The 21,868-nt window shown below is 39.1% G+C and overlaps 1 protein-coding gene across 11 annotated transcripts in view; it reads right to left on the minus strand.

The window, feature by feature from the left end:
- MAST2 (microtubule associated serine/threonine kinase 2) overlaps window positions 1-21,868 on the minus strand; it is a 208,642-nt gene that overhangs the window by 186,120 nt on the left and 654 nt on the right. The gene's annotated exons all lie outside the window — the stretch shown is intronic.

Consider the following 21,868-nt stretch of genomic DNA (forward strand, 5'->3'; position numbering starts at 1 on the left):
AAGGTGATTTCCAGAGTTACCAACATTCAAATGTCCATTTTCAGCAACAACAACAAAAGCACAAGACATACAAAGAAATGAAGAAGTATGCTCCGTTCAAACAATCAAAATAAATTAACAGAAACCATGCCTGAAGAAGCCCAGCATTAGACCTAATAGTAAACTTTAAATGCCTGTCTTAAATATGCTCAAATTGTACAAATGAAAATCCAAAAAACAGTGCATGAAAGAATAACAAGGTTGCATTTATAAGACACTCAAGGAAAGACAATGTGAGCCAAGATTTTATATCCAGGACAACTAACCTTCAATGTAAAAGGCACAGGCAAACTGTTATCAATATAAAATAACTCTGAATATTCTTCCAATAAGCCCTTCCTAAGGAATCTACTAGAGAAGAAGATTCATACAATCAAAATAACTAAAGTGATATTACTATAGTGATTAGCATTAAATATACAGTCATTTGTAGAATAAATAAATGTACATTAAAAGGGAGAGTACAGAACATAATGACTATATAATTTGAAAGGGCAGATATAGGTCAACCACAAAATGGAAAGGGGAAGGTAGAGACAGCTTATTCAAAATAACTTAAGAGTTCTCATTAATCATCATTGGTGACAGTATATTAGTAATGCCATTAGAGACATATATTTAACATATGACAAAGTAAATGAATAATTCCTGGATATTCTAATTGCTGATTCAAAACCCTCTCAGGAGCTTCTGGGGTATAATCTGAAACTGACCCCTGTACTCAGAGGGCAGGGAGAGGCAGAAGAAAGACAGAGAACTCCAGGTTGGTAGGTGGCAGCGTTATTAAGCAAAGGGAACTTACATACGAGGCTTGTCTTGGGAACAACAAGAAAAATGGATCCAGACACCCGCCCGCCAGATCTTGGTTTATAGAAGCTTTAACTAGGTGCCGTCACGTGTCCCATGCTGGTGTTTTCAACACTACATCACTATCTCAAGGCTATGTCCTTGGAGCTGCCTGTGGGACCAAGAAAGGCAAGTGGAACCCATATCCTAAGGACAGAAGGTTGTGGGTAAGGAACCTCCCAGAACCCAGGTCCAGCTCACAGGTCAACCAGTCACATCTTTTTGATGACATTCCCCAATACTCAATTCTTTCACCCCCTGAATCTTTGGAAATATGATTCTTGGTACAGAGAAGAAGAAATACTAATGTAATATACAGGAGATTAAGTTTAAAAAAAAGAAATCTCTGTAGTTCTTTGCAAATATACTGTTAACTGACAACGTAGTTATGTATTTCTTAACTGCACCCACTGAAAATTTATAGAAACAATGACCAACATAATAGCAGGGTCCTGAGATGGAGACCTGCCCTGTGTCTGGCTACGCACTCAGAGGGTATTCTGCTTCTATCCCTCTCTCTCTGCCCCTCCCCCTCAAATAAATATGCAAGTCCTTAAAAAAAAAAAAAAAAAAGCCTATTAGGATCAGGTCCAAAAGCCTAAGGAATGAAAAATGCTCTTCTCTAGACAACAAGACAATCTGAGCTTCAATTAGTACAAGAACACTTTATATATGGGTTGAAACACAAATATATTTAAGTGTATAACCACACTGATAATAAGAAACTAATTAACTGGTCACCTTCTGAAGATGACAGGGAACCATCTGTTATCTTAAAAACAGATAATTTTAAAAGAAAGAATCAAGTCTTTCTTAGACGTACGATACCTCTGAGAACTAAATAATACACGAAGGGAAGCATCTCCTTAAAATGTTATTCCATATAGTCATCGAAAACAAAATGATAGAATTGCATCACCATTTTGCAACTCCCAACTACTGAATATTGGCAATGAGCATCAACAACTGCTAAAATCAAAGAGCAAACAGCAGATATTATTACATATGCCTCCTGTTGAAAGACCACACAACCATCCATAATCTTGCCAAAGGAATTGAACCTAAGGCCAATGAAGACTCTGTATCCAGCTGCAAACTGCAAGAAATACAAAGGACAAAGAAATGTTCTAAAATACACCTAAGTATGCAAAGCTACACTGTGGGAAACTCTGTATGTCAAACACCTCGGGGGTTTTCAACATATAAATTCTAAGGAAAAGGAAGAGATGGAAGGGAAACCAACAGATTAAAAAAGATTTTACCATATCTAGATTTTTTAAATGGGCAAAACTAAATTGTAATGTTTGAGATGCAAACTTAGAAGGAAATTATTACTTTTTAAGTCAGAACAGTGATTACTTTTGGAGGTAAGGTGGGGCTGTGATTGAGGTGGGACACAGGGAGAGGAATTTCTAGAATGGCTGGCAAAAATCGTTTTTCTTTTTTTTTTTTAAAGATTTTTTTTTTTAATTTATTTGACAGAGACACAGCAAGAGAGGGAACACAAGCAGGGGCAATGGGAGAGAGAGAAGAAGGCTTCCCACTGAGCAGGGGTTCGAACCCAAGACCGTGGGATCATGACCTGAGCTCAAAGCAGACACTTAATGACTGAGCCACCCAGGTGCCCCCAAAATCATTTTTCTTAACTTGCATAGTGGAGTGGTTGTAAGGGTGCTCATTTCATAATTTTTCATTAAGCTATACATTTGTTTTGGATGCTTTTCTGTACTTGTTATATTTTACAATAAAAAGGCTAAAAAGAAAAAAGGAAAGAAGAAAAATAATCACAAAACACGTAGCCTGCTACAAAAGTAAGGGTATATTCTGCTACACATGAAGTTAGAGCAGTGACAAAAAAACAAGCACTATAAAAAACACAGAAACATTTAATGAGACCCAATACAAACGAGAAATTCTAAATCTTGATTTAACAATGAAAACAACACTACACAATAGACACTCTTTTTCTTATTTCATATTCAAACTTACTAAGCTACTGGGAGAATTCAAACTTAGTCCAAAGCATGCTTTTTCTCCATGTTATATTTAAATGACACTAATAAAGAATTCATAACAATCAATAAGAAAAATAAAAAGAAAGTCTACAGAAAAACAAGAAAGTACGTGGATAAGGAAGTCACAAGACAAAAAATCCAAATAATAGATATAAGGGAAAAATCTAACATATATAATTCACTAGCAATTAGGGAAATATATTTAAAACACTGACATGCCAAATAAACCTAACAAATTACAAAAAAGTAATAACCTGGCAACACCAAGAGTTGGCGAAGACATAGAGAAACATCAGTGGCCAAAGTGCAAATTGGTACAATCACTGTAGAAAGTAATTTGCAAAAATATCCAGTAAGAAAAACTCCTACATATATGCACAAGCAAATAAGGACAAGGATATTTACTGCAGCACTGTAATAGGGAAAATGAAAATGACCTAAGGGTCCATTATTATAAGAATGAATAAACTCATTTATTCATTAAAAATTAATGAAACTGGGGGCATCTGGGTGGCTCAGTCGTTAAGCATCTGCCTTCAGCTCAGGTCATGATCCCAGGGTCCTAGGATCGAGCGCCACATCAGGCTGCCTGCTCGGTGGGAAGCTTGCTTCTCTCTCTCTTACTCCCCCTGCTTGAGTTCCCTCTCTCGCTGTGTCTCTGTCAAATAAATAAGTAAAATCTTAAAAAAAAAAAATTAATGAAATGGATTTAAATATATTAACATAGATCAAGGTTAGCAAACTTCAGCTGCCAGGCCAAATCCTAACCAGAGACTATTTATGTCCAGCCAAGAAGTTAAAAGCAGGGGCGGCCTGGGTGGCTTAGCGGGTTAAGCCTCTGCCTTCAGCTCAGGTCATGATCTCAGGGTCCTGGGATCAAGCCCCACATCGGGCCCTCTACTCAAGAGGGAGCCTGCTTCCCCCTCTCTCTCTGCCTGCCTCTGCCTACTTGTGATCTCTCTCTCTGTCAAATAAATAAATAAAATCTTCAAAAAAAAAAAAAAAGTTAAAAGTAGTTTTATATCTGTAAATGGTTGGAAAACAAACCAAAGAAGAATATTTCATTAAATATTTTCAATATGAAGAATATGAAAGTTATGTAAAATTCCAATTTCAATGTCTATATTATAGGAACATAGTGCAGTTACCTATTTACCTATTATCATATATTTACCTATTATCATATTGATGCTGTCATGCTACAAAAGAAATGAGTACTTAAGAAAGAAACAGTATAACAAAGGCTAAAATATTTATTATCTGGCCCTATAGGGAAAAAGTTTGTTGATCCACGATATACATAATTTTCAAAAACAATGATGAGTAAAAAAAAGTAAGAGTGAAAGGATCGATACAGTAACACATAATTTATATAAAATTTAAAAACAAATACTGCTACATCTTACTTATGAATGTCTTTCATAATGAATTTTTCCCCCACTTGTGCAGCATCAAATACACACCACTTTCAGGATTGTGGTTTCCTCCTAGAGGAGGGAAGGGATGCTAACAGTAACTGTATTTACTTCTTTAAAATCTAAAACAGGGCACCTGGCTGGCTCTGTCAGTGGAGCATGCAACTCTTGATCTCAGGGTTGTGAGTTTGAGATCCACGTTGAGTGGAAAGATGACTTAAAAGTAAAATTAAAATAAATAAAATAAAAGGGGTTCCTCACTAGCTCAGTCAGTTTAGTGTCTGCCTTCATTTTGGGTTGTGATTCTGGAGGTTCCTGGGATTGGGCCCCATGTTGGGGTACCCTGCTCAGCAGGGAGTCTGCTTCTCCCTCTCCTTCTGCTCTTCCACCCACACTCGTCCACACGCTCTCGCTCTCTTGCTTTCTCTCAAATAAATAAAACCTTTTTAAAAAAGTGAAAAACAGTCTGCCAAAGGGGAGAAAATACCTTCAAATCATATATCTGATAAGAGTCTAGTATCCAGAATAAATATAGAACTCTCAACATCTCAACAACAAACAACCGAGTTTAAAAATGGGCAAATAAATAAATAAAATTAAAATGGGCAAAGAACTGAGTAAACATTTCTATAACAAAGATTAAGCATATAAAAAGATGTTCAACATCATTGACCTATAGGGAGATGAAAATCAAAAAGCACAATGAGGGGCGCCTGCCAGGCTCAGTCAGAAGAGCATGAGATTCTTGATCTCGGAGTCATGAGTTTGAGCCCCACACTGGGTGTAGAAATTACATACATACATACATAAGCAAGCACAATGAGGGCACCTGGCTGGCTCGGTAGGTGGAACGTGAGGTTCTTGATCTCAGAGCTGTAAATTTAAGCCTATGTTGGGTATAGAGACTACTTAACATAAAATCTTTAAAATTTTTTTTAAAAATTTCAATTTAAACATTATTTAAAAGCACAATGAGATATCACTTAATCCACAAGGATGGCTAAAAATTTTGTAAGAATGTGAAAATAACAAGTGTTAGAAAGGTCATGGCCAAACTGGAACCCTTGTACATTGCCGGTGGCAATGTTAAAATGGTACAGCCACCGTGAAAAACAGTTTGGCAATTTCTCATAAACTTAAACATAAAACTACCATATGCTCCAACCATTCCACTCCTGTCCATATCACAAAAAAACTGGAAAAACAGGTATTCAAACAAAAACTTATACACAAACGTTCATAGTAGCTTCCTAGTAGTTCACCTCGATCACCAAAAGGTAGAAACAACCCAAATGTCCCCCAGTTGATGACAAACAAAATGTGGCACATCCACACAATGAAATATACTCAGCCATAAATAGAAATGAGGTACTGATCCATGCTACTGTATGGCTAAATCTCAAAAACATTATGCTAAGTGAAAGAAGCGAGACATAAAAAGGCATGTATTGTATGATTCCATTTATATGAAATGTCCAGAGTCCACAGTAACAGAAAATGGATTAGTGGTTGCCAAAGACTGGGAGGAGGAAGAAACAGGGAGTAACAAACTTAATAGATATATTTCCTTCCGGGGTTATGAAAATGTGCTGCAATTAGGGGCACCTGGTGGTTCAGTCAGTTAAGCATCTGCCTTCGCCTCAGGTCATGATACCAGGGTCCTAGGATTGAGCCAGTGTTGGGCTCCCTGCTCAGCAGGGAGTCTGCCTGTCACTCTCCCTCTGCCCCCCGCTAATGTGATCTCTCAAATAAATAAATAAAATAAATAAAATCTTTAAAAAAAATGTTTCGGAATTAGACAGTGATAATGGTTCCACAACATTTTAATGTAGTAAATGTCACTAATTTTATGTTAAGCATATGTTACTGTAACTTAAAAAGTCAAAGAACATGTGGAAGTGGGCTCTCTAGGACCATGCTTCCTTCCTATTATAGTGAGAACAGCTGAAACCCAGTCACTTTTCTCTCTGGCATCTCTTTGGCTTCTTCTGGCTTTTTCCCTCTTCCCCATGGCCCACCGACAAAGTGAAAAATGCCTGAGGACAGCCTTCTCTAGCCACCAAGACTGAAGGAGTACAGAGGTTGGCAGTGACTAGTCCTGCCAGAGGCTGAGGAAAACAAGCTTTTCCAGATCTCCTAGATGTTCTTAGAAAAAGGCCTTTACTTGCATTCAAAATGGTTATTACCCAAAACTCTGTGGACCTACAAGAAATGAAAGGAGACTATAGTCCTAGGCTATCTATACCCAAAATAAGAGGATTTCTATATAGTTCTAGGTGAGGACTATATTGTGGTTTGAAGCTTGGAGCAGGGACTAGCTACTTGTTGACCAAACATGATCCACCTTCCTCTTGGGCAGAACTAGATTTCCCAACCCTTTAGCAGTTAGGCACGGTCCTATGATTGAATTCTGGCAATGCAAGATGGGTGGAAGTAATTAATCATTTCCAGACGAGGCCCATCAAAGCCTCCCACGAGATTCCCCTACCTGCTCCAGATGACCTTGGAAGTGATGTGCAGGAAATGGTAGAGTTTAGATTCTTTTGAGTGTATCTGTTCCAGCAACTAGTGTTCTTTAATATAAAGGACTACTAACATGAGAGGTACTAATAAAATGTCCCCTTCTCTTATTGGTCAAAGGCAGGACTCAGACGTTCCTGGGTCACCTGAACAAAACCATCTTGAAACCATCTTGAACAAAACACGTTTGAAAAAGCAGGGGCGCCTGGGTGGCTCAGTGGATTAAGCCTCTGCCTTTGGCTCAGGTCATGATCTCAGGGTCCTGGGATGGAGCCCCGCATCGGGCTCTCTACTCAGCGGGGAGCCTGCCTCCCCCTCTCTCTCTGCTGGCCTCTCTGCCTACTTGTGATCTCTCTCTGTCAAATAAAATAAAATAAAATAAAATAAAATACGTTTGAAATAGTTTACGGACTTTTTAAAAATTAATACCAACTATTTCTATTCTCTGCTTTTTAAAACATTCCTGAAAGCCTCAAAGAGTTGTGCAAATTAGAAGGCCTGACAAGTCTATATAACCTCTGCTTTACTGAAATATACGCAGAGAAATTATGTGACTTGTTAATCTCCAGCATATTAAGGGTTAAAAAATTTGTGCATCTACTACTCAGGATCACCCTTAGGAAGTATTGCTACATTAAAGTTAGCATACCTAGGGGCGCCTGGGTGGCTCAGTGGGTTAAAGCCTCTGCCTTCGGCTCAGGTCATGATCCCAGGGTCCTGGGATCGAGCCCCACATCGGGCTCTCTGCTCAGCAGGGAGCCTGCTTCCTCCTCTCTCTGCCTGCCTCTCTGCCTCCTTGTGATGTCTGTCAAATAAATAAATAAATTTATAAAAAAAAAAAAAAGTTAGCATACCTAAATGGTATCACAGAATTTTTAAATGTGGTTACATTGGCCTGAATTTGTTCTTAATTACATTCCAAAACCTAGGGAGATTACACTATCTCCTAAGCCAGTTACTTAACAAAAAATTCATAAAAGGTTCCCTAAAGGGAAAAACGCACAAATTAAAGTCTCCTTTTCAAGCTGAACAAAGTGAAAGAATAGTTCAATAAAACCAACAAATCAAAGGTCAAGACACATCTTTTTCTATTATATTTCTTTCTAAAACCAGATGAGAACACTAAAAAAATATAACTTCTATATTCACACATTCTGTGTGTGAACATTAAAAATATGATGATAGTGCGGTGCCTGGGTGGCTCAGTGGGTTAAGCCTCTGCCTTCAGCTCAGTCATGACCTCAAAGTCCTGGAATGGAGCCCTGCATCGGTCTCTCTGCTCAGCAGGGAGCCAGCTTCCCCCTCTCTCTCTGCCTGTCTCTCTGCCTACTTGGGATCTCTCTCTCTCTGTCAAATAAATAAATAAAACCTTAAAATAAATAAATATATATATATATGTGTATATATATATATATATATATATATATATATGATGATAGTTTCTTGGTATCAGGCTTTTTTTTTTTTTAAGATTTTTATTTATTTACTTGACAGAGAGAGAGAGAGATCCCAAGTAGGCAGAGAGGCAGGCAGAGAGAGAGAGAGGAGGAAGCAGACTCCCTGCTGAGCAGAGAGCCCGATGTGGGGCTCGATCCGAGGACCCTGAGATCATGACCTGAGCTGAAGGCAGCGGCTTAATCCACTGAGCCACACAGGCGCCCCGGTATCAGGCTTTTAATAAGTGTTTTATGTGGATTAATTTCTTAAATCCTCACAACAAGGGGCGCCTGGGTGGCTCAGTGGGTTAAAGCCTCTGCCTTCAGCTCACGTCATGATCCCAGGGTCCTGGGATCAAGCCCCACATCGGGTTCTCTGCTCAGCAGGGAACCTGCTTCCCTTCCTCCCCCTCTCTCTGCCTGCCTCTCTGCCTACTTGTGAACTCTGTCAAATAAATAAATAAATAATCTTTTTTTTTTTAAGATTTTATTTATTTATTTGACAGATAGAGATCACAAGGAGGAAGAGAGGCAGGCAGAGAAAGAGAGAGGGGGAAGCAGGCTCCCCGCTGAGCAGAGAGCCTGATGCGGGGCTCGATCCCAGGACCCTGAGATCATGACCTGAGCCGAAGGCAGAGGCTGTAACCCACTGAGCCACCCAGGCGCCCGAATAAATAAAAAATCTTAAAAAAAAAAAAAAAATCTTCACAATAACACTATGAAATAGATAATAATATCATCTGCTATATATAAGGGATAATTAAGGCTTAGAGAACTTAAATAACTTATCTTATGTCACAGAGCTGGGATTTCAAGCCAGAAAATGACTCAATCTTAATCATTACAAATTCATTCAGAAATATTTATTGAGTATCTTCTACATACAATTCTAGAAGCTAGAGATACAGCAGTGTAGTAGATACAGTGTAGTAGATACAAATTCCTGCCCTCAGGAACCATATATTCTAATGTGGAAGAATGATAATAAACAACAAATATCTGACAATGTCAGGTAAATAAAAGAAATGAAAAAAAAAAGAGGTAAAGGGAATGACTAAGTGTTACTTTAAAAAGACTAGTCAAGAAAGGGCTCTTTGAGGAGGTGATATGTGAACAGAAACCTGAATGAATTATAGCCAATAGACAGATACATCTGGAAAAAGAACATCTCAGGTAAAGAAAACTACCAAGTGTAGAATTCTTCAAATAATAATTTTTAAAACATCCTCAGGCACGAGCATGCTTAATATGTTCAGAGACCATCAAAGCAGCCAGTATGACTACCTCTTGAACAAGAGGAAGAGTGGAAGTAAATTAGTGAAGGCCAAGAGTCAGATTATGTACAATCTTACAGGACAAAGCAAGCTTTCCATTATAATGGAAAGCCACCACAGGGTTTTGAATTAGTGGGTGACAAACTCTGATTTAAGCTTTAACAGGACAATACCAATCTTTCTGTATACAAAATATCATGGGGTGGGGAGAAGTAGGAACATAATCAGACCAGTGAGGAGACTTTTACAGTAATCCAAATGAATGATAATAGAGGCTAAGATTAGGGTAGCAGCAAAGCTAATGGGGAAAAGTCTCATGCAATTTTAAGGTAGCACCAACCAGACCTGATGGACTGAATGTAGAATATGAAGTTAAGAAAAGAATCAAAGACAACTTCCAAGTTCTGATCTGAGTAAATGAGAGAATGGTAGTGCCATTTATTGACATGGGAAAGACTGGAAAGAAGCAGAATGGGAGTAAAAAAATCAAGAATACAGTTTTATACACATTAAATTTGAGATCTATTGACTATCCAAATGAAAACAGACATAGGCACAGACTATTGAAATTAAGAGTCTAGAGCTCAAAAGAAAGGTCTTGGGGCACCTGGGTGGCTCAGAGGGTTAAAGCCTCTGCCTTCAGCTCAGGTCATGATCTCAGGGTCCTGGGATCGAGCCCCGCATCGGGCTCTCTGCTCAGCTGGGAGCCTGCTTCCCCCCTCTCTCTCTGCCTGCCTCTCTTCCTCCTTGTGATCTCTGTGAAATACATAAATAAAATCTTTAGAAAAAAGGTCATGATTAGGTAAATAAATGTGGGAATCATCAGCACACAGATGGAATTTTAAGCAGTACAATCTGATGAGATCATATCAGAAGGGAGAACAGACTGTAAAAGCAGACTGAACCTTCCGAAGCACCGCTGAGATAGGAAGAAAACCAAGAGAGCAAGGTCCCAGAAGCCAAATGATAGAGTGATCAACAGTGTCAAATGCAAACAGGTTGAGTGAGATGAAGACTGCAAATTGGCCACTGGGTTTAGCCACGATGACCTTGACATAAGTATTTCAGTGGAATAATGGAGCCAAAAGTCTGACTGGAGTCGGTTCAATAAAGAATGAGGAAAGAGGGGTGCCTGGGTGGCTCAGTCATTGAGGATCTGCCTTCGGCTCAGGTCATGATCCCAGGGTCCTGGGATTGAGCCACGCATTGGGCTCCCTGCTCAGCAGGAAGCCTGCTTCTCCCTCTCCCACTCCCTCTGCTTGTGTTCTCTCTCTCACTGTGTCTCTCTCTGTCAAATAAATAAATTCTTTAAAAAAAAAAAAAAAAGAATGAGGAGAGAGGAAATGAAAACAAAGATACAGACAACTCTTCAAGTAGTTATAAGGAGGAGCACTCTCCTACTTGTGGTCAATTATTTCATATCACTTGCTCTTTTGCCTGAATTACTGCAAAAAGCCTCCTAACTGGTCTTTGTTTCCACAGACCAATTCAGTCCCAGTACTGTAGCCAAACAGACTGGATTAAAATTAATGTTAGTTCACATGATTCCTCTACTCAAAACTTTCCAATGGCTTCCCATCTCATTGAATGTAAAAGCTGAAATCCTTGTAACTGCCTACAAGACCCTTCACAAACTGCAAACTCTCCACAATCCAGCACTTCTCTCCACCTTTCCCCTCTGAGCTCATCTACTACTCACTCCACTCCAGCCACACTGGCCTCCTCCTGCTCCTCAAATACAAATTTTAAAAGTGGAGCCACGCTTCTGGCCGAGGGTACTTCCTATTCTCTCTACCAAGTATGCCTTTCCTCAGATTATCTAAATGCCTCTGTCTTTTACAACCTTCAGGTCTTACTCAAATATCCCATTCCAACGGGATGCCTTTCCTGATGCTATTTAAAACCATAACCCCTCAACAAAATGAATGTAGAGGGAACATACCTTAACATAATAAAGCCCATTTATGAAAAACTGGTAGCGAACATCATACTCAATGGTAAAAACATGAAAGCATTTCCTTTAAGATCAGGAACAAGATAAACATGACCACCCTAACCACTTTTATTTAACATAGTACTGGAAGTCCTACCTGTAGCAATCAGACAACAAAAAGAAATAAAAGGCATCCAAACAGTAAGAAGGAAGTAAAATTGTTACTATTTGCATATGACATGATACTGTATATAGAAAACTCTATATGACCTGAATCTAAAGATTCCACCAAAAAAACTATTAGAACTAATAAATGAATGCAGTAAAGATACAAAATTCATATACAGAAACCTGTTTTTCTTTATACACTAATAACAAAGTAGCAGAAAGAGAAACTAAGAAAATAATCCCATTTATAATTGTTCCAAAAAGAATAAAACACCTAGAAATATATTTAACCAAGGAAGTGAAAGATCTATACTCTGAAAACTATAAGACTCTGATGAAAGAAACTGAAGACAACACAAACAAATGGAAAGATACACTACACCCATGGATTGGAAGAATTTATACTGTTAAAATACCCATGGAATCCCTATCAAAATACCAACAGCATTTTTCATGGAACTAAAACAAATAATCCTAAAATTCGTATAGAATCACAAAAGACCTCAAATAACCAAAGCAGTCTTAAGAAAGAACAAAGCTGGAAGTATCACAATGCCAGATTTCAAGGTATGCTATAAAACTACAGTAATCAAAACAGTGTGGTACTGGCACATACATCAATGGAACAGAAATAAACCCATGCTTCTTTTTTTTTTTTAAAGATTTTATTTATTTATTTGACAGGAGAGAGATCACAAGCAGATAGAGAGGCAGAGCAGAGAGAGAGGGGAAGCAGGCTCCCCGCTGAGCAGAGGGCCCGATGCGGGACTCAATCCCAGGACCCTGGGATCATGATCCAAGCCGAAGGCAGAGGCTTTAACCCACTGAGCCACCCAGGTGCCCCAAGAAATAACAATTTTTGGCGAAGATGTAGAGAAAAGGGAACCCTCACACATTGTTAATGTGAATGTAAATTGGTATAACCACTGTGGAAAACAGCATGGAGGTTCCTCAAAAAATTAAAAATAGAAATACCACACAACTCAGTCACTCCACTATTGGGTACTTAACCAAAGAAACGGAAAACGCTAATTTGAAAAGATATACGCACCGTTATGTTTACTGCAGTGTTATTTACAATAGCCATGATATAAAAGCAGCTCTTAATTTCAGCTCAGGTCATGAGCTCAGGGTACTGGGATCGAGCCCCAAGTCAGGCTCCATGCTCAATGGGAAGTCTGCTTCAGGATTATCTCTATCCCTGTGCCCTTCTTCCTACTCACTTGCATACTGTCTCTCTCTCTCTCAAATAAATGAATGAATCTTTTAAAAAATTAAAAACAGGGACACCTGGATGGCTCAGTGGATTAACCATCCAACTCCTGATTTCAGCTCAAGCATGATCGATCTCAGGGTCAAGAGAAGGAGTCACACTAAGCTCTGCAGTGGGCATGAAGCCTGCTTAAGATTCTTTCTCTCCTTTTCCCTCTGCCCCACCCCCACTCTCTCGTGCTCGCTCTCTCTCTCTCTCTCTCTCTCAAAAAATAAATAAAACCATAATCCTCCATCATTCTTTATCCCCCTTCCCTACTTTGTTTTTTCATAGTATTTATCTCATATAACATACAACATATTTTATTTTATTATCTGATATTCCCTCCACTATCACTTCTCGGCCTTTGGCTAAGATCAAGTGTGACATTCCCTCTACTAGAATAGAAACTTCATGAAAGCAGGGTTTGTGGTCTGCCTTTTCCACTCCTGTAATCCAAGAGTACACAAAACAGACAAAAATTGTTGAATCAAAGAATGAATGAAAGGGGCACCTGGGTGGCTCAGTGGGTTAAGCTTCTGCCTACAGCTCTGGTCATGATTTCAGGGTCCTGGAATCCAGCCCCATGTCAGGCTCCCTGCTCAATAGGAATCTGATTTCCCTTCTCCCTCTGCCCCGCCCCTCCCCCCACCTTGTGCGCACGCTCGCACACTCTCTCTCTCTCTCTCAAATAATTTTTTTTTTAATTTGACATACAGATCACAAGTAGGCAGAGAGGCAGGCAGAGAGAGACAGGAGGAGGAGGCAGGCTCCCTGCTGAGCAGAGAGCCCGATGCGGGGCTCGATCCCAGGACCCCGAGATCATGACCTGAGCCGAAGGCAGAGGCTTTAACCACTGAGCCACCCAGGCGCCCCAAATAAATAATTTTTTTAAAAGAAATGAATGAAAGAAGCAGCAGTGTAAGAGTAATAAATTTTTCTTAGAATAGAAAATATTATAGCCATGTTTGTATATTGATGACAACAGAACATACACAACATGCAACAGAAAAGGAAAACTAATGATTAATTTCAAGAATAAAACTCTTAATTGATGTAGAGGTTGGCCTTGATAGGAGTAGAAAGAGATTATCCACAGCAATAGGACAGAAGAAGGTGGGTACAGATAGAGGTAGGTTGGGTAAGTTATAATGGGAGCTTGTGGAAGTTCTCTTCTGATTATTTTTCCCCCTCAGTTAAATAGTAAATAAGGACATCAACAGACAGTAAAGAGGACAGAGTGTTGGAGGTTTGTGGAGAAAAATTAAACTATCATTTAAGAGTGAAAGGACTCAGGGCACCTGGGAGGCTCAGTTGGTTAAGCAGCCAACTCTTGGTTTCCTCTCAGGTCATGATCTCATCGGTTGTGGGATCGAGCCCAAGTGGGGCTCCCTCCTCAGTGGGGAGTCTGTTTGAAGATTCTTTCCCTCTGCCCCTCCCCCCACTCACACTCTCTCCCTAAAATAAATAAATAAATCTTTTTAAAAAGTTGGGGGAGTTAATGGACTAGGGAAGGGATGCCTGGGTGGCTCAGCCAATTAAAGCCTCCAACTCTTGATTTTAGCTCAGGTCCTGATCTCAGGATTATGAGATCAGCCCAGAATTGCTTCAGCTCAGTGCTGGGTGTGGAGCCTTCTTAAGATTCTCTTTCTCTCTTTCTCTCTCTCTCTCTCTCTCTCTCCCCCCCTCTGCCCCTCCCCACCCCTCTAAAACAACAATAACAACAACAACAAAAAAAACAGTGAATGGACTAGGAAAATGTCATAGGACTGAGGAGTGGCAGTCCTGATAGACTCTTTAGTCACAAACTAAGAAGTTAATATGGTCATTTTTTTCTCCAACCATATTCAGTTACTTAAACATAGGTACAAAATAGGCAAAGCTGGTATAATGATGTTTGGAATTTAGTCAAGTCTCAGAGTTGGTGCAAGGATAGCTGGAATTTACTTGTGGATAAGTCACATATGACAGAAAGGGAAAATGGCAAAGAAACTGAAGGTACACACACAGGAAAGATCATGATAGTCCATGAAATGTTAAGTTGACAAAGAAGGAAAGTATAAGCATTAGGTGACTGACAATGAAAAGATGGTTTAAAAAAAAAAAAATGGCTAGAAGTTCCAAAGACCTTGAACAATTTTTGAAGAGGAAATTCTAAAAGGAGTGTGAGGGGTGCCTGGGTGGCTCAGTCGTTAGGCATCTACGTTCAGCTCGGGTCATGATCCTAGCTAGGGCCTGGGATCGAGCCCCACATGGGGCTCCTTGCTCTGCAGGAAGACTCCTTCTCCCTCTTCCACTACCGCTGCTTGTGTTCCTTCTCTCACTGTGCCTCTCTGTCACATAAATAAATAAAATTAAAAAATAAAAGAAGTATGAAATAGGAAAATAGAGATGATGTGAATGTCAGAGTATAGCAAGCTCAAAACTAAGATTTTAGAGGTGGGACAATTACTGGTAAAAACGAAATATACCTAATGAACACTGAAGTAGAAGGTTCAGGTTGATTTCAATTTTTTACATCAAATATTTACTATATATTCACTGTTTACACGGCTCTAGTACAGAGATGAGGAAAGAACCTTTGGGAGTTAACAATGAGGTTCAAAACTAAAAGAAAATGTTGTCAACTATGTCTCACTAATGATGCATTTTGTGGAAACCCTTATTCCCAATAATGTCTAGCCTCTGTTCTCCCTCAAGGACTTTTTCTTCTTCACCAAGGCTAAGCCTTGATCCAACAAACCCAGTTTTCAAACCCCTTTGGGACCCCAAGTATGTGTATTAATGATGAAAAACAGTTAACACCTGCTGATGAAAAGTAATAATTACCAAGGTACCATAGGGATTTCATCAAGAAAATACAAAATTTGGGGCGCCTGGGTGGCTCAGTGGGTTAAAGCCTCTGCCTTCGGCTCAGGTCATGATCCCGGGATCCTGGGATGGAGCCCCACATTGGGCTCTCTGCTCAGCGGGCAGCCTGCTTCCTCCTCTCTCTCTCTCTCTCTCTCTGCCTGCCTCTCTGCCTATTTGTGATCTCTGTCAGATAAATTTTAAATAAATAAATAAATAAAAAGAAAATATAAAGTTAGTTGACAAATTTAGCAGAGAGTCATGGCAGCTAAGACCAGCAATGAAGGAAATATACTGACTGCAATATTTAGCTGCTTCTGATACTCATGTCTGTGGGTCACCATCATTAACTGGGGTGAAAGCCTTTAGGCCGATCTTTAGGCTAAGGAGCATCTTAGCCTAAAGCCAAAGAAAGGAAAATCAGGGAACACTGTCTCACCTGCTTCAATCATCCCAGGCCCTCTACTGCCCACCTCCCCACCTTTGATGAAATCAAATCTTCCAAAGCTAACGGGTTTTTAGGAGCTAGGCCTTTACCCATTTTACTTGTAGATAAGACAGGAAGAAGGGCTAAAAAATTTTCTACACTGAAAACTCAGAATTCTCAAATGTCCATGTCTCAATCACCATGTTGAACATTCTATCTCCCACACAGTTGCCAAAGTAATTCAACTAAAACACAAGTAAGACCATCCTGCTCCCATACTTATTACCCTTTTACATAGTATTAAAGACCTTTTACAATCCAGGCTCCTTCAGTGTCTTAACTCACCACCTATGCTTTAAACTTGAAGCTCCTACAAAACCAAACTGATTTTAGTTTCCCACACATAATATGCAGCTTCCCCTCTGTCTACTTTCTTTTCTGTGCTTTTGCCAATGTACTAACATTATAGCACAGAGGAAAGAGATGGTGCTGCTTCCCATGAAAATAATTTTGAAAATTTCTCAATGGTGCTGAGGGAATTCTAGGAACCAAAATTAAATTCCACCTTCCTTCATCCTCAAAAATGTCTCATTTCCTTTAGTTGGCTATTTCTATCATACTACCATTATTACTCAAATCACCTAAATTAAAAATATTTGAATAAAATTTTTCTATTCATAAATAATTATTAGCACCTGCTGTGAGCAAAGCCATTGACTACGCATTATGGCAGAAAAAATGATGATATAGTTCCTACCTTTAATCATTTATGACTTAAGGGGCACCTGGGTGGCTCAGTGGGTTAAAGCCTCTGCCTTCAGCTAGGGTCATGATCCCAGGGTCCTGGGATCGAGCCCCACATCGGGCTCCCTGCTCGGCGGGGAGCCTGCTTCCTCCTCTCTCTCTGCCTCTCTGCCTGCTTGTGATCTCTATCTGTCAAATAAATAAAATCTTTAGAAAAAGAAATCATTTATGACTTAAAAACAAAAATGAGAAATACAAAATATGGAAGAATAAAAGTGCTAAAACACTGATTCATTCATCTGTTCATTGAGCAAATATTTTTATTCAGATACTACTATATACCATGTAATGGGCAAAACAATGTAATATAGAAACAAGGTGAGATAAGAATTAGTATTTAAATTAGGTACCTATCTACTATGTGCTTCTAATCGTTTTTTCCTTTAATCTCCTAGAACCCAAGCTTTCACCTTCTGAATCACAGAAATTTGAGAACTGAAATTTCAGGAGATTTAAAGATTTATTAAGCACAATCAAGGATCCTCTTAGGTGACCTCACATCGAAAACAACTTCAAAGAACAGTTTCTGAGGCATTTGAGTTAGACCTGGAAGCTTGAATAGAATTTCAATGGGAAGAAGCAGAGAAGAGTTTTTCAGATGGATGACAAATTAAAATAAGTATACGAAAATACCCATTAGTAAACAAATACTTACTGACTGCCCATTACTGTACCAGTTAAAACACTAAGGGGATACAATGATGAATAAGACAGCCTCTGAGAAGTTTCTTCTCTGAAGAGACACTTAAAGACAATTAGCATATTCATTGAGCAAGTATCTGTTTCAAGCACTACCACATATCTATGTTTCTAATAATCATTCAGACTAATAACTATGTTTCAAATACCATAGTGGGCCTTAGTTGTACAACAGTAAATGAAACAATGTGGGCCTCAGAGAATTTATAAAGCCAAATCTTGGGAACCAAGAGAAGGGGAATCTAACTTCAATTCTTCTAATAAATAGTGGTAAATATCAAGTAGACTTTAAACGCCAAGATCTCCAGAGTTTATTCTATAGAGAATAAGCTAACGAAGGTTTCTGAAGATAAATGAAAAGGGGGCACCAGAGTGGCTCAGTAGGTTGTGTCTGCCTTCAGCCCATGTCATGATCACAGGGTCCTAGGATCCAGCCCCAAGCTCCACTCAGTGGGAAGCTCGCCTCTCCCTCTCCCTCCCCTTTCCCACCCCACCTCATGCATGTGTGCTCTCTCTCTCAATTAAATAAAATCTTTAAAAAAAAAAAAAGAAAGAAAGAAAAGAAATGAAGCGATCATTTAACAAATATTTATCTACTACAGGAACTCAGGCAGGTAGTGAATTTTTTTTTTTTTACTAGAATACAGAATAAACTAGAGGTTAAAACTAAAAGCAGAGTAAATACAGTTAAGGTATTACAACAACCAATACAAATGTATAAATGGTGAATTAGGGTGATGACTGTGAGAATAAAGATTTAAAGGTGTCATGAAGGTAGAATCAGCAAAAACCCGGATAAGGGGGTCAAGGAAAAGGAGAAGTCAAAGACCATGGATACAACTTCAATGTGGATGACAAGAAAAAGGAAGGACAGGGAAAAGCACATTTCGAAGGAAAAATAATGGATTCTGTTCTAAGGATATAGCAAGCCACTGATTCATAGATCCAAGTCCGGCATCCTGTTCAGAACTTATTCCTAAATACCAGTATAGTATGAAGTATAACAAGCATTACTTCATGTCATGAGAAGAGAAAAACAAAGTCATCTGTGAGAATTTGAGATTTATTGATTAGCTAAGCTTACTCCCTGAATGAAGGTAATGCTTCTGACCTCATAACACACATGTGAAATCTTTATCTTTTCAAAATCAAATAATTACAAGTTATGGGCTTTCAAGGACACTATCAAATTATAAAAATCACAATATTAAGATCACGAAGGCTGAGTCTATAGTGAAAACATTAAGCACAAAAATGGAAATGGAGAGCTAAGGAAAAAGGTCAAACCTGGAAACTTAGATCGCTCTACAAGGAGGTTCTGTGACACAAGGCCATGAATAAAAGACCAGAGACCCTGTTCCACATCCTAAGTACTTGCCATGAATAGGGTAGACATGCCAAAAAAAACAGTACAATAAAGGAGAGAGCCAAGAAGAGAGGACATATCCTCAAGAAACATTTAGAAGGAAAGAAGAGAAAACAAAAAAGACACACGGGAAGCAGTCGGAGAGATAGGACTGTAATGGACATTATGACAAAAGAAATGAAAATACCAAGAAGGAACACATGGGCAACAGTGACAAATAGTTCATAGAAGTCAGACAGAATGAGGACTGGGGTGAAGTCTAACAATTTTAGTCATTAAAATTCCCTAACTGGGGGCGCCTGGGTGGCTCAGTGGGTTAAACCTCTGCCTTTAGCTCAGGTCATGATCCCAGGGTCCTGGGATCGAGCCCCCGAATGGGGCTCCCTGCTCAGCGGGGAGCCTGCTTCCTCCTCTCTCTCTCTGCCTGCCTCTCTGCCTACTGTGATCTCTCTCTGTCAAATAAATAAATAAAATCTTTAAAAAAAAAAAATTCCCTGTTACATATCTCTCTGCATAATTCTTTCACAATGAAAGCTTCATTATGAAAAACTGCATTATTTTTTCATTTGAAAAAGAAGTTTTAGTGTCCATTGTGGACATTCACACAGTGGAAAACTACGCAGCAATGAAAAAGAACTATTTCTACAAGCAACAACATAGATGAATCTCACAGACATGATTTAATGAAAGAATCTAGTCAGAAGAGTACAAACTGCATGGTTCCCTTTATAACAAGTTCAAGAAGAGACAAAACTAATCCATGGTGACAGAAGCTGGGAAAGTGGTTACCTTTGGGGAAGGGTAGTAACTACGAGAAAACACAAAGAGGCACTGTAGGGTCCTGGAAATGTTTTACATCTCGATCTGAGTAGTGGTCACATGGCTGTATTCATTCTATAAAAATTAACAGGCTGAATGAACTTTGGACTTATGCATCATATTTAAGTCATAGCTCAAAAAAAAAAGTAAATAACATACAAAATTAAAAATATACAAAGTTATTGGTGACCTTGAAGACAAGAGTTTTGGAATAGTTTAAGAGTAGAACTCAAATTGTAAGGAGTGCCTTGGCTGGCTCAGTTGGAACAGCATGCGACTCTTGATCTCGGGGTCATGGGTTGGAGCATCATGTTGGGTGTAGAGATTACTTAAATAAACAAACTTAAAAAAAAAAAAAAAAGCCAAACTGTAATATGAGGAATGTATACAGGTGAGTAAGCTGAGACAGTGAATACAAACTCATTTTCCAAGAAGGTTCCTAATGAAGGAAAGAAGAGATAACAAAGTAACTTGGGTGGGTTACACAATGCAGGGTAATTGTGTTGTTTTGTTTTTATCTGAGGTATAGGACAAAAAGAAAATTATATACATAACAAGGGCCTACCTCAGATGAGAGGGGATGAAATCAAGGACCTAAGTACAGGGATGAGCTTCAGAATGGAGGATGAATACTTCTTTTTCTAGGATTGAAGCAAAGGATGAGTAAACACAGAAATTTTGAGATAGAGAAGGACCTGGCTGGCTCAGTTGGTAGAACATGTGACTCCTGATTAGGGGTCATGAGTTCAAGTCCCACATTGGGCTGAGAGCTTGCTGGCTGGCTGGCTAAATAAACAAATAAAAAACTGTAAGATAGAAAAGAAGGGAAAATCAAGTAACCTTGAACTCTCTGGTGAAGCATGCAATAAGGTCAATTGAATCAAGTAAACTGAGTCAGGAAAGGATCAGAGCTTTAAATACATTTTAAAAGTTTCAAAGAGAAAAAAAAAAAAAGTTTCAAAGAGGTGGGTGCCCTGGTGGCTCAGTTGGCTCAGGTCATGATCCCAAGGTCCTGGGGTTGCACCCTGCATAGGGCTTCTTGCTTAGTGGGCGCCTGCTTCTCCCTCTGCCTGCTGCTCCCCCTGCTTGTGCTCACTCTCTCTCTGTATTTCTATCTATCTATATATATATAATGAAAAATAATGTCTAAGTAAAATACTTATTTAAGTGATGGGAAAGAGGAAGGTCTAATAAAAGTCTTGAAAACGTCAAGGATGAAGTTACTAGGATCTCAAGTAGGGCTCTGCAAAAGGAAAGCTGTCACTACAGTTTTTACTACAGAATATTTTTTCTGCAAATCCTACAAGGTCAGTAACACATTCTCCTTTCACCACACTTCCTACAGCTACTGGTGGCAACTTCTCCCTGATAAAACTGACCTTTATCCCCTATTTCTAAATACACCTAAGCCTGATGAATGAATTATACAAACACATCCTGTCCATTCAGAAACTCCATAAATTCTTTTACACTGCTTTCTAGCTCTGTTTTCCCATGAAGATATTTTCAGTGGTAAACTCCCAGAAGACAGAGCCTATCCACATAAATTCAGGGCTTACAGCGCTGGATTTGGAATTGCACATATGCAAGTGTTTTTATAAGTGCGTTCTCATGAAATAGATCGTTACCAAAGAGAATCTTCAAGATTTGAACACTTTCCTACCAGACTATCCAATCATAGCCAAATCAGAGCATGCTTAGAAATGACATCGGTTTTTATAACTGTCAAGACAACCTCTAGGAAATAGGGTAACATTTACTATTTCATATTGATTTTCCCTACTTTACACTATTTACCCCTCTGGCTAACTCCTCAGAATCCGTTGAGTAAGCCTATTCTTCGCAGTTCATTTACTCCCAGGCTACATTCCAGCGTCCCTTCTTCACATCCAGAATCCCTGACTACAAACGCCCACAGGACCATTTTTCCAAACCCCAATTCCCCCATTTCCCATTCAACCCCAGGCCACGACTTCCATTTCTCCACTCCCCATTTTTCTGCCTT

The sequence above is a fragment of the Lutra lutra genome, chromosome 4 (genome assembly GCF_902655055.1).
Source record: "Lutra lutra chromosome 4, mLutLut1.2, whole genome shotgun sequence".
In the NCBI taxonomy this organism is placed as follows: Eukaryota; Metazoa; Chordata; class Mammalia; order Carnivora; family Mustelidae; genus Lutra; species Lutra lutra.